Genomic DNA, 13,571 nt, shown 5'->3' on the forward strand with positions numbered 1-13,571 from the left:
TGTGCAAGGAAGCTGATGACAACATGTTTGTGTAGAGGATTCTGGAACTATAGCCTAGCTGCCTTGCTAGGCTGCAAGCCATAGCAAGCAGCTAAGGCTGATATGTATATGAACTAAAGAATGATGTATGGGCAACATTATGAGCAGCATGATGATATGAGATCATGGGCAGCATAATGATATCATGAGCAACATGATGTATGGGCAGCATTATGAGCAACATGATGATATGAGATCATGGGCAGCATGATGTATGGGTAGCATTATGAGCAACATGATGTGTGAGATTATGAGCAGCATGATGATATGAGATCATGGGTAGCATAATGATATTATGAGAAACATGATGTATGGGCAGCATTATGAGCAGCATAATGATGTATGATATCATGAGCAGCATGATGTATGGGCAACATGATGATGAATGAGATCATGAGCATGGGCAGCTTGATGATGAATAAGACCATGGAAGATGTAGCATGATGAGTAGCATGAAGATGAGAGCAACTCAGTCATCAAGGTTCAACACATGTGACAGTACAACATGGTGTCACATGGTTATGTGTTGCAAATGAACGAGAGGCAACACTATGATAGGTGAAGCAGTCACCTTGGAGAATCAGTTGAAGCAAAATGTATTCAACTGATCTCATGAAGATATTATAAAGTCAAAATGTTGACTTCTATTGTAAATGTACTATCTCTCTCTCTCTGTGCTGAACTTTGAAGAACATAAAAGAAGAATTGATCAAGGGTTTCCCCACATTGTGGGGTTTGTCCCTGGCTAGAGCCACATCTTGTGCCCTCTTGTCTTGGCTTGTCTTCTGCAATTTATATTTATGTTCTATCTACAGTTTACTTTAATGCTGATGTGATTGCTAATCTGGAAAAGATAATGAGCTAACTGTGAAAATTGAAATAAATTTCTCTAGCATAGAACATACCTAAAATTTAACAAGAAGTACATCACAATGACCAATTATTGAGATGATACAGTTGGTCTACAGGCTAGTCATATAGGCTACTAAAATAATATTGGTTGAATATCCACTAATATAAAATGCTAAGAGGTCTAATTCCTCAACAATGTTATACATTATCCACAAAAGGTCTTCTCTTTATTTGTGTTTTCTTATAAGAAGATCTGAAGTTCATTGCTCTCTTTCTCCTAAAAATATCTCACTTTAGTAAATCTATATTGTCAATTCACATTAATAAATTAACTAACTAAACACATGTTAAGAAAAAATTATAAATTATTGTCTAGTACAGAAAAAGTCTAGAAAAAAAGAATATTAATGGTGATTACGAAAAGAAAAAACAATATTGTCAGATAACAATTAACTATCCAATTTTCCACCAAATTGCAAAAGTTTTACTACGATAAAAGAGAAAGCAACAAAATCAATCAAAACACACCTCACCTAAAATACTACATTGGTGCTATGAAACATTTGTAAGCCTCTTCTCTTACAGTAAAGATTAACAAGACATGGCATAAGCAACATGAATGAGCTTTGGCTAAACTTACTCTCACAATTGAGATCAACTAAATGTCTTTTTCAAACCCAAAAAATATATATAAAAAGAAAAAACAAAAGTTAAAAGGAAGCATAATTTGGGACCCAACAATAGCATAATGTTTATTTGCTTCAACATAATATACATTCACAATTATATTTCTTTTCAATCAACCCATTGGTACATGAAAATGAATATATCTTGGTTATAAGCTTTAGCCTCAATACTTATTTTAAAACATGTTATGCTCATTTTCTATGTATTGTATTAATATCAACCATTATTATTAACAAATAAGAGCCACAGTAGTGGCAGAAGTTCCCACAGTATGCAGTATTCAATCCATGATTTAGATTACTATTCGATGGCTATTACATAGCATCTTTGGGAGGCATGGTGCTTAAAATTTTGTCATGAATGAGGTTATAGGCTAGACAAAAGTTAAGATTTCATATTTTTTAGGTGTTCATGGACACTGAGTGGCTGCTACATCCATGGGAAAATCCAGGTAGATCAACGCGAAGGGATCTACCCGTCAACCGAACTAGCAAGGCCTAACCCCAAGGGCGTCGAGGATATTTGACCCTGTGACCTAATGATAGGCAAGGCACTTAGCAACAAGAACTCGACCAACTAAGCTATCCCTTAGGGCTCAAGTCAAGATTTCATTGTATACATAGAAAAAATGAATGAATTAAATACAGTAAAAATAATTACCAACGAAAGACCTATTTCAAGTAATCAAGAATTTAATAAGGGTATGCAATTGTCGAGAAATGATTAAAACAATTCAATTCTCTTACACATTAATTGGTGCAACTACTCCCTTATCAACCTCTATATTCCCTTGAGGGTGGAGGCATAAGCCTTTGGATTCCCTTGAGGGTGGAGGTATCAACCTCTAGATTCCCTTGTTGATTTAAGGGTGGAGGCATAATCTTGTATACTCCCTTGAGGGTAGAGGTATCAACCTCTGAATTTCCTTGTTGATTTGAGGGTGGAGGCATAAGCCTTTGGATTCCATTAGGGGTGAAGGTATCAATCTCTAGATTCACTTGTTTATTTGAGGGTGGAGGCATAAGCCTTTGGATTCCCTTGTTGCTAATTAAGGATGGAGGTATAAGCCTCTAGATTCCCTTGTTGTTGATTGAGGGTGGAGGTATGAGCCTTTGGAACTCGTTGTTGTTGATTAAGGGTGGAGGTATAAGCCTCTAAATTTCTTTTCAATTTTAGGGTGGAGGCATAAGCCTTTGGATTCCCTTGTTGTTGATTAAGGGTGGATGTATAAGCCTCTAGATTCCCTTGTTGATGATTAGGGGTGGCGGTATAAGCTTTTGGATTCCCTTGATGCTAATTGGGGATGAGGTGAAAGCCTTCATATTCCCTTGTTTTGCAAAAGGATGGAGGTGGGACACCTCTATACTCCCTTGATATATTTATGGACAAGACTAGAGGTATAAGTTAAATAATTACGAATTCTTTATGATGAATCTTAAGAGAGATTGTATGCCATGTTACAAGGAAGCATGGGAATTTCCTAGTTTAGGTGAATGGAGTTGGTTGCAGGAAAAATAAGAAACAACTTGAAGATATTAGGGTGCACAACAAAAAGAATGAAGAAGACTGCAAGGATCCATAGAAAGTGGTTGACCCAAGGGAAAATTTTCATGTCTTTTTAGTTGTTGAGCAAGCAAATTGTATATATATAAAGAAAAAGAAAAGAAAAATGATTGTAGGTGAGTTGCATTATAAGGCTCACAGTGATTATGTTAGGAATAAGCATGTTTTGCATTGTGTTCAGGACTAGAACACCAAGGATGGTGTTCCTCCAAGGGGGAGGGGTTTGTGACAGCCCTTTGGGAAATTTCCCTCTTACATATATTGTAAATATATCATGTATTTTGATTGTAAATTAAAAGGCATAAGTATTGGGACACAAATTCCAGAGTTTGATGAAGGAGGTTTCTTGCGATTTGAAGGAAGCTTGACTTGTTTCATGACAACAATTGAAGGTTGGCTGGTGTGCCTTAAATAGACTGGTTTTTTCAAATTAATTGAGCTACAAAGAAGGAGAACAAAACCATACATGCCTTGGGTAAATTTTCAAGAAAGAAAGGGAAAAATTAATAGAGAATGGGTTGTGTGGAAGTTGGGGATAAAGAAGTCAACCAATAGGAAGTGGGGATGGAAGGAAGTGCTAACACACAACATTCCCCACCACCATGCATGATAAAACCATCATGGAAAAGAAGAAAGGGGGACAACATTGTCTAGGTACGTAACTAAAAACAACTACAACGACCTAAGGAAGGGACAAGCATTCTCAAAAAAAGGGAGACTACACTTCACACACTGGAGAATAGAGAGTCTTGGAAAGAGAGCACTTGCACATAGTTAGGAGGAGTGAACTCTAAAAAAGAGAGAAAATAGAGACAAAGAAGGAGAAAGCAACCAAGCAAGAACAAAAGAAAAAAAACTCTATGATGTTATTTGAACGCAAAGAGAAGAGAAATTCTTCGATTAAGCACTAGGAAGTGGGAGAATAGCTCTTAGGTGAGGAAAATAGTTAGTAAATTCTCTTGACATCTTGGGTGGGGACCTTCTCTTTGGATTCCTAGTAGGAGAAATTATTTAGTTGCCCTCTACCTGTTTTCTCTGTTTTACAGTGTGCTCTTGACTCCCTTGTTATTTTTAGGGTGGAGGTGGGGAGCCTCTAGATTCCCTATTCCATCCTGTTTTGGTAGAGCCACAACTCTTATTGGAATAGTTGAAAGGTGGAGGTGGCAGGCCTTTGTATTCCTTGTGAGATATTGACTACATGAGGTAGTTGGTGGGTGGAGGTGGATGGTCCTCTGGAGTCCCTGTTTTAGCTGGCAGGTTTGGATTGACCCCTTAAGCTCTCATCCTTAAGCTTTGGAATTTGGCTCTAGGGTGACTACTGCAAGAAAGAATTGGTTGTAGTGTGTCTAAGGTTGGGTGGAGAATTGAAGTCCCAAACTCATCCTCCTAAATTAATTTATCAAAGACAAGTGTATGTCGATGTCTCTTATGTTTTGAATGTTTTATGCTTATACAATGCATTGATTTATCATGGCTTGTAATGTTGAGGACTGAGGTATTCCTATATGAATGAACATTGTTTTTTCAAAGACATGCTTATGGAATGGTTTGAGTTTTTGTGTTGGCCTAAGGCCTGTAATGATATGAATGCAATGTATTCGTTCAATGCATGCGTTTTGCCATGAAAAGTGATATTTTGTATGTTGAAGAATGATGATTCTTGTATGAATTATAAGTGTGAACTTCTTTCATAATTGAATCGATCAAATTATTTTAATATTTTGAGCACAAAGTTCAGTTGAATGGCATGTGTGAAATGTCTATATGATCTAGTCATTATTCCCAAGTTCGAACATTGTTTAAGCTGCCTGTGCACTGAGAGATAGATAGATCTTTGTTATGTGTAATATTTTGGCTTCCAAGCCTTATTTTGTAGGTGCCAAGATCAGGAGGAATAATGATGTGTGTGTGTGTGTTTGTGTCTATATATATACACACACATATACAAATAAGTATATCTTTTATGTGTACATATGTTGAGTGGGCTAGGTTGAGCCCTGTGAGGAGATCATGAGAGATATACACAATTGAAAGCTCAAGAGGGGTAGTGTTCAGGTGCTAATATACATATATACATGCTTAAGTACCCAATTATAAACCAACTGGGCCAAAATCCCCATAAGCTCAAGAGGGATAGCATCAAGACCAGTTAAGCATGCACGTTCAAGTTCAGGAGGGATAACTCTAAGAGCTACATAACTATACATGTATGGAAATAAACAGGGGCCAAATGCAAAGCGCTAAGAGGCTCGGCCCTTGTTTATGTGCATGGCTAATGTAACCAAGTGAAAGGGGTAGAAACAAAATCAACTACATGTATGGCCAAGTGTGGTGGAGGTTGGGATTTAGGGACAAGAGGACACAAATGATATTAGGCATAAGCTTGTGTGATTAGGCACCATGCCTAGGGGCATAGTCGGGAGAGATACTGGCCATCAAATGTCCTACACTTAAATTCATCCATGCATCTCGAAAATTTGTTCTTGGAGATTTTGAGGGGAAACCTCCAAGATGTTACTTATGAGATGACTCGGCAAGTGGTTTGGTCTATGAGTTATTTTATTTATCAAGGCAGAGGAAGCATGAAAACAATTTTAACATGGAACTTTGATTTTCACTGAGCCTCGAAGGACTAGGAAAGACCCACGCCTAGCGTGGTGGATGATGTGGCCTTGGGGCCACGTGGTGCTTGTATAACGGGACATGTGTCAGATAGTTTTAAGGGCCTTGGGAGCTCATGTGACCTGGATATACGTGACACGTGGCATGTGTCGGGTGGAGCCACATAGAGGGTGATGTCATCCCAGTGGGAATGGGGAGATGATGTCACCCTAATGCTTTGTTCTTGGAAGAATCAATGAGGGACTACATGAGTAAATTATGAGATTTAAACTCCAGGATTTCATGGTAGGAGTGGGCCTTAGTGTGTGATGTTGTTGCAAATAATGCAAGGACACGATGGATAAGGGACCACCATGGTTCCACATAATCTTGTAAGGGTCATCCCTAGAAGAAAAAATGAGCACAGAAATAGTTATTTTTGAGAAGGTTACCTCCAATGTGACATGGGATTCAAGGGGCCTGCACCTGTAATACCTCTCATATAGTGCGCATGTGTTATGGGTTGGGTTACACCTAATATATAATGGGGTTATTACGTGACCAGTATAAATGGGTCAGCAGCTAAGGTAACATTGCCATGTGATGGTGAAGTGGTTGACTGGGATAGCAATGTGGCATGTTGGTGAAGTGGTTCTAACTGAATGACTATACTTTAAATGGCCATATCTTTTGATTTAAGGGTCTGAATGGAGCAGAATTTTATATTGTTGGAAAGGTCTTGATGAGACAAACACAACGGTGTCATATGTTTTAAGTTTAAGGGAGTAAAAAAAGGGTAAAAAATTTACACCCTACTTCCATAACATGACCCTGAAGATTGGGTCATCTTAGTAACTTCTTTCTTCTACCCTTATTTAGAGCTAGGGATAGTAGGGGGTATGTTACATAGTGGAGGGCCTTTATAGAGTTGAAAATGAGAATCAACCAAGAAATAATTCTTGTGGTACCAAACTCCCAAAATCCATTTGAAGTGGAGGCATATGTGAGTAGTATGCCATGGGAGCATTCTTGATGCAGGGATGAAGGTTTGTATGCTACCATTCTAAAAATTTTCATAGGGTGGTCCTTAACTACCCCACCTACAATAAGGGGCTCTATGCTTTGGTACAAGCTATCAAAAAGTGGAAACATTATCTAATGGGAAAGGATAACATCATCCACATAAATCACTAGCCACTACAATACATATAGCCTCATAATAAGCTACAAAAATCCAAACACTACAAGTGGAAGGGGTTCTTATAATTGTTTCATTTAGTCATCAAGTACAAGAAGAGAAACACCAACAAATTGGTTGATATGCTTTCAAGGCTGTTGTCATAAAAAATACAACTTTGGGTACTCTAATACACATGGATCCTTTCAAACATGATGCATACAAGGAGGGATATATGGAGGATGATGAATTAGAGTAGGTGTTTCAGCGATTGCAGAAGAAAATTCATGCAGATGATAGTGACTATCATTTGAAAAATGGGTTACTCTAAAGGTTGGACAAGCTCCGTGTTCCTAAAGGTGAGCCACTGCAACTAATCAAAGAGGCTCACCCCTCCATGGTTGTAGGAAATTTTAGTGTAGGGAAGATGGTGGCCAACTTATAGAGGTATGTGTATTGGCCCATAATGTGAGAAGATGTAGAAAGGTTCATTAGAGAATGTATACCTTGTTGTACCAACAAGACTAGTAACATGAAATAGGGTATATACTATCCGTTATCTATACCCACCAATCCTTAGGAAAGCATTTTCATGGACATTATGGGAGTTTTACCAAAAACTAAGAAGAGATATGACTACTTGTTCCTAGTAGTTGACAAGTTTTGCGAGATGTCTTGTAAAAAGACCATCAGAGGGAAAGAAGAAACAAACTTGTTATTTGTATAATTTTGATTGTACTTCGGGTTACAACTGAGGAGCTTGATTTTAGATAGAAATGCTAATTTTCTTAGTCCATTTTGGACTACATTCTAGAAGAAGATGGACGTGAAGTTGAAGAGGTCTACAACATTCCATCCAAAGTCTATGGTAAATTAGTTGTCAACATGACTTTGGTGTAGCTTTGAAGGGTTACAATAAGAAGCACTCATAGACTTGGTATTATTATATGGTATATATACATCACTCTTGTAATAGAGTAGTCCACACTTCAATTGGTAAGTCCCCATTTGAAACTTGTTTTGGATATTTTCCACTTTCATGTTTAGATGTTGTATATGGGTAAAAAGGAGGAGTAAGCGAGGAGCTCATAAGGGATATTTTAAGAGCAATTTTTTTTTTTGAGAATATTAGGTAGATCCATTCCAAGTATAGGATACATTGAAGAAGGAAAAATAAAAATACAAGGTTGACTATGGTCAACATAGTAGAGAGAAATTATTCATAGTAGGAGATAGAGTATGGTTGTAGTTGAATAAGGAGAGGTGACAAGGTGCTGGTAGGAAAATCAAGACTCTATGATATGCTCCTTTAAAGATATTGGAAAAGGTGGGGGATAATTCCATTATACTTAGTCTACCCCCATGCATGCACGTTTAATTAATAGTGAATGTAGAAAATCTCAAATTCTATGAGCCTTTCATGATGGATTAGGAAGAGGGTCACATCCTACCTTCCATAGAGGTATTAGCTCTAGATGCCTAAGCATACTTGGAAGAGAATGTATTATTACAGAATAAGTCCAAAACTACAAGGCAAGGGTAAGATGATCTTTGGCAGAATGGGTTAAAGGGACAACTTCAAGGCAAATAAAAATGGTACTCTAGGAGAGAGTAGAGGAAAACTTTCCTCACCACATTTAGTAAAATATTTTGGGGACCAAAAGCCTCAAAAATAGGGAGGTATGATCTTGATTGGATCATTATAAAAAATTTCATTCCTCTCAATGCTTGTAGAGTGGAAAAATTAGAGGAATCAACTTATAGGAGCAATTTTAATGGTGGGGCATAGTTTGGAGAATTGGGGTTTGAAACCTTATTCGGCCATTTAGATGACTTAAATGATGTTTTTTGGGGGGTAAAATTTCCCCACTTAAGCATGGGATCTTGTGACACTATTCTACACTTAGATACCCTTTCATTAGTCAACAATCTCATCAATTAGAGTTCAGATGCAAAATGAATGCCTCTCATAAGTTTACCTATAAGGTTTGGAAACCATGGCATGAGTGGATACCACATAACCCCTTTCACTCATGCATTTGGGGATAACCACATGTGGAATTTGAAGAAGACTCTAGAAGGGTCAAATTTAACTCTAGGTGATAGTTGAGGGAGCCAAAATCGACCCCTAGTTGGCCATTGGGCTATGTCATAACCAAGCCACTAGGAGGAAAATTGGTTCCATTCTATTCAATTGTATCTTGATCCATAGTAGATCATAGCTACTTGGGAGTCTAAGCAAGAGAGACTAACAAAGGGGGTTTAATGTTCATTAATAGCCTATCAAACCACAGGTCTTAGGTGATTGCATATAGAGTGTCTTCTCCTTTTTACTTGCATTAGTTCCATTCTAGGAAAAAGAGAGCAGAGCAATCTTGCCTTCAAGATGAGTTTCCTCTTGTAAGGGGTTCTTACATAATATCTTTTGTTCATTATGGTTGGCATGTAGTTGTATTTTGTTGTTCTCTATTTTCTAGATTTTATTTATTACATGTGTAAGTAGAAGAAATAATAATTAATACATTTGGAATCTTAAAAAAATATTCCTCATAGTATAGATTTCTATTTATTTTTAACATCATTTGTTGTGACAAACTATCTAGCGGAATATCTATGGTAGTTTACATATCATATTGGTACTAGAACATGTTTATTTGGGGAAATCTCGTGGGGAGTTGCAAGGGACTGAGGAAGAAGTTTAAGAAAAAAATTCAAAACCCTAGCCATCGTCAACGAATCTCTTCACAATAACCCTAATCCGACATAATATAGATTTTCTAGGACAGGGTAGGTCACATATATTAGTTGGAATATAAAACTCCTTATGGTGGTTGTTCTAGAAAACAAGTTTGGAGTCAGAGAAGATGGAGGTTCCAATTTAGAGTTTATATAAGAGGGAAAATGGGAGGATCATGAAGACCCATAAAAGTAGTCAAGTAAATAAATGGATAAAGAGTAGTTTAGCTTGAGTCCCATTACCCATTCATAATCCTTGTTTAAGATGGAAGTGAAGGTAAACATAAAGCCATATCAAGGTCATATTTATGTCTTAAAATTAAATCACTAGTTTAAACAAGTGTAAGTATATTTTACTATCCACCACATAGATGAGAAGCAAAAAATATCATTTGCTAGGCTAAAGTTATAGAGCCATGCCCAAACTTGGATGGAAATCCATATAGGGACACTTAGGTTGGAGGATGATCCCCTAGTAACTAAGTGGGAGGTCTTAAATACCCTCATAAATTCCTACTTCGATCATATTGGGCATGTACAAGACTAATGGAACCAATTGCACTACCTTAGTCAGAAGTAGGGGTAGAGTGTACAAGAGTGCATGATCTAATTCAGGAAGATGACCACCACGTTGGATATCTTTCCTAAGATCACATATGTACTCCTTAAGTATATGGGAGATATGCATAACCATCTACAAAAGCAGATGATTTTGTTGAATCCAATCACAATGGATGAGGCTTGTGTATAGTCACAATACCTAGAAAACATAGGATAATAGAAAGGGCAGTCAAGTGGTTTTAAACATAAATAGAACCATGAAGTTTCCAAGAAAGGGAATGAGAAGTGGAAAGGGGGAAAGGACAAGAAGAAAATAACCACTACACAACAATGCAAGGATCCTTTCAATCATTTAAATCACTATAACATTGATGGCCACATAGAGGATAAGTGTTGGAAATTCCATCCAAAGATGAAATGTAAGGACTAGAAGAAGGATGAGAAGAAAAAAAATCTTATCACCACAAATTTGATCAATTAGTTTGAAAGTAACTCCAATCTAGATGAGACAATTTTCTTTACCTCAATGTAAAAGGAGGTAAACCTAAGTAGCCTTCATCATTAGGAAGAGAAGGAAATGACCAAGCTCTTCTACATTTATATATTGGTCCAGAAGACCAAGATCAATGCCATATTCAACTCAAGTTCACAAGCTAATCTCACAAATATAGATCTCGTCAATAAACTTGGATTGGAGATTTGAGATCATCCTAGCCCATATCCACTGGGATGGAATAGGGATGTAGAAGTTATGGTGACAAAATAGTGACATAAGATAAAATTTGCTACCATTGTTGATTTTATTGATGAAGTAGATTGTGATGTAGTTCCAGTGTAGATTTGTTTTTGGGAGTCCCTATATTTATATGTGAGATGCAACCTTCATGTGGAGAGCCAATCAATACCATCTCATAAATGATGGGAAATTATTCATCATCAATGTGCATAAAGGCAAGTCCAAGATTTCACTAGTCAGTGCCAACTAAGCCAAGAAATTGATTAGTTCTAGCAATAAATATGTTTATTATTTTTAAGAGAAAATTAGTCTATCGAGGAGCCAGTAAGGGCAAAGGAATCACTTGAGGGGTGTACTAAAGAACATGGATAACAACTGGAAAGGTTTTTACTAGCATACAAGGGAGTGTTATAGGATCCTAAAGGGCTACCACCCAAGAGGGAAGTTGAGAACAAAATCCAATTATTGTTATAATTTCCATTGCTAAACATTGGGATGTACATATAGTCCATTCCAAGAGAAAGTGAAGTGAAGAAACCATTGTTGCAGTTGCTGGAGTAGGGGTGACTCAACCAAGAACATCACCTTGTGGGTCACCCATCATAATTGTGCAAGATAAGGATATGAGATGGTGGATGTGCATCAATTACATAGAATTAAACAAAATTATGTTCAATAACAAGAACCCCCTATCTAAGATTAATGATCTATTGGATCAGTTGCAATAAGATAAATAGTTCACCAAGCTAGATTTAACATCAAGGTATAACCCAGTTTGAGTCAAAGGAAATGATACTTGTATGACCCCCTTCAAAACTATACAAGGTTTGTGTGAGTGGTTAGTCATTCCATTTGGTATATGTAATGCATCAACATTGTTCATGACATTGATGATGATATACTACGCTCTTCTCTAGAGTCATTTGTTAGTGTTTATTTGTATTATATACTAGTTTATATTGCTACTTGGGAGGAGTACATCTCACTCTTGATGTAGGTGCTAGAGACTTTGAAGAAGCATTGACTACCAACAAATCTCAAGAAACGAGAATTTGAATAATCATTGGTTTATTTAGGTATATGATTGGCGGAAGGGAGCTCAAGATAGATCCTACAAATATGGATGTTGTCATGAAGTGGCTAGTGCCTACAAATGTCTAAGAAGTCAAGATTCTTTTTAGGGTAGGAAAATAACTGAGGAAATTCATAGCTTCATTTTCAACAATAGCCATGCCACTCCATGTGATAAAAATTAGTGGAAAGAGTCTCCAATGGAGGAAGGGTAAATGGAAGGCCTTTGAAGAGTTGACAAAAGTATTTGGCCAAGCACCAATTCTTACATTAGCAAACTTGAAACACCCTTTCAAAGTGGAGATGGATGGAAGTGGGTATGCAATGGGAGTAGTCTTGATGCAAGGAGGAAGGATTATATACTACCACTCGTAATTATTTCATGGGGTAGTCCTGTTGTGGGGAAAAGTATCCGACTCGGAATGACCCTATCCCTACTCTAAGGGTGATAGTTCCTTAGCAACAACTGAAAGTAAAGCTTTGATATTTTTCCTTTATGAAAGTACAGAGAAGGAAGAAAAGATTGACCAACTGATGTCTTTCGCTTTTGTCGATCCTGTCTTCTCTCTTTGCCTCTTGTTCCCAGCTCCTTGCTCCCTTTGCCGGCCCAGCTACACAAAGATCCTGCAAAAACAAGAGAGGGAAACTACAAGAAACATGTACTCATAACTGATGCATGGATTAGAATGGATCAAATATACAGGTAAAAACAATACATCATTGCAATACAAGTATATAGGAGAACATCAAAAGCTTTATTGATAGAAGATAAAGGTTCTGAGAAGGTTACAACCATAAATGGCTCCAATCCAGCAGCACCTCCCCAGCAGCAAGAAATCTCCTCTTCTCCTCTATAAAAGCAATCACCCAATAGCTCTAACTGTAAACCAACAACACTTCCTTACTTTGCACAAAATTCCAGCCTCCCTAGACCTCATGAGAGAGCTCTATATATAGGGTAAAAGGAGAAAGGATGAGTCAGCTTGAGACTGACATAAAGCTGCCTTGTGTCCTCTCCCTCTTCAGTTAAACTTCAGTTCTTGAGTCCACTTGGAGATCCTTGCTTCCACATGGAGATCAAGTACCTCTTACTCATCATAGGGCGAATTCCTTGAACCAAGTGTCAGTTTGGAAGCTTCCTGGGCAGTTGACACCTTGCAGAATGACTGTGCCACTTGGCCAATCTCGCACAGCGCAGGTAGCCTTCATTAGTTTTGACTTTCAGCGCAGGTACAAGGAGGAGCAGTTAAGATTCAGCGCAGATGCTCAGTGGAGCAGCTGACATGATCCAAAAATAGCCTGTTTTTGAGTGTTTTCAGGTGGAGAACTGATAGGAAGTGTTGTGGTTTGCTAACCTTGTTCCTCTAGGGGTAAGAACAACATGTTTAGGGACTGAGGATCCCTGTAATTATGGACATTTCATGCTCCATGCTGCGAGGCACAAAAATGTCTATAACAAGTCCTCTACTACCTTACCTACAATAAGGAGCTCGATGCTCTAGTATAAGCTATAAAAAATTGGAAACACTATTAATAGGAAATGAGACC

Source organism: Pinus tabuliformis, chromosome Q (assembly GCF_031772625.1).
Source record: "Pinus tabuliformis cultivar Carrire ecotype Pingquan chromosome Q, CPIR1, whole genome shotgun sequence".
In the NCBI taxonomy this organism is placed as follows: Eukaryota; Viridiplantae; Streptophyta; class Pinopsida; order Pinales; family Pinaceae; genus Pinus; species Pinus tabuliformis.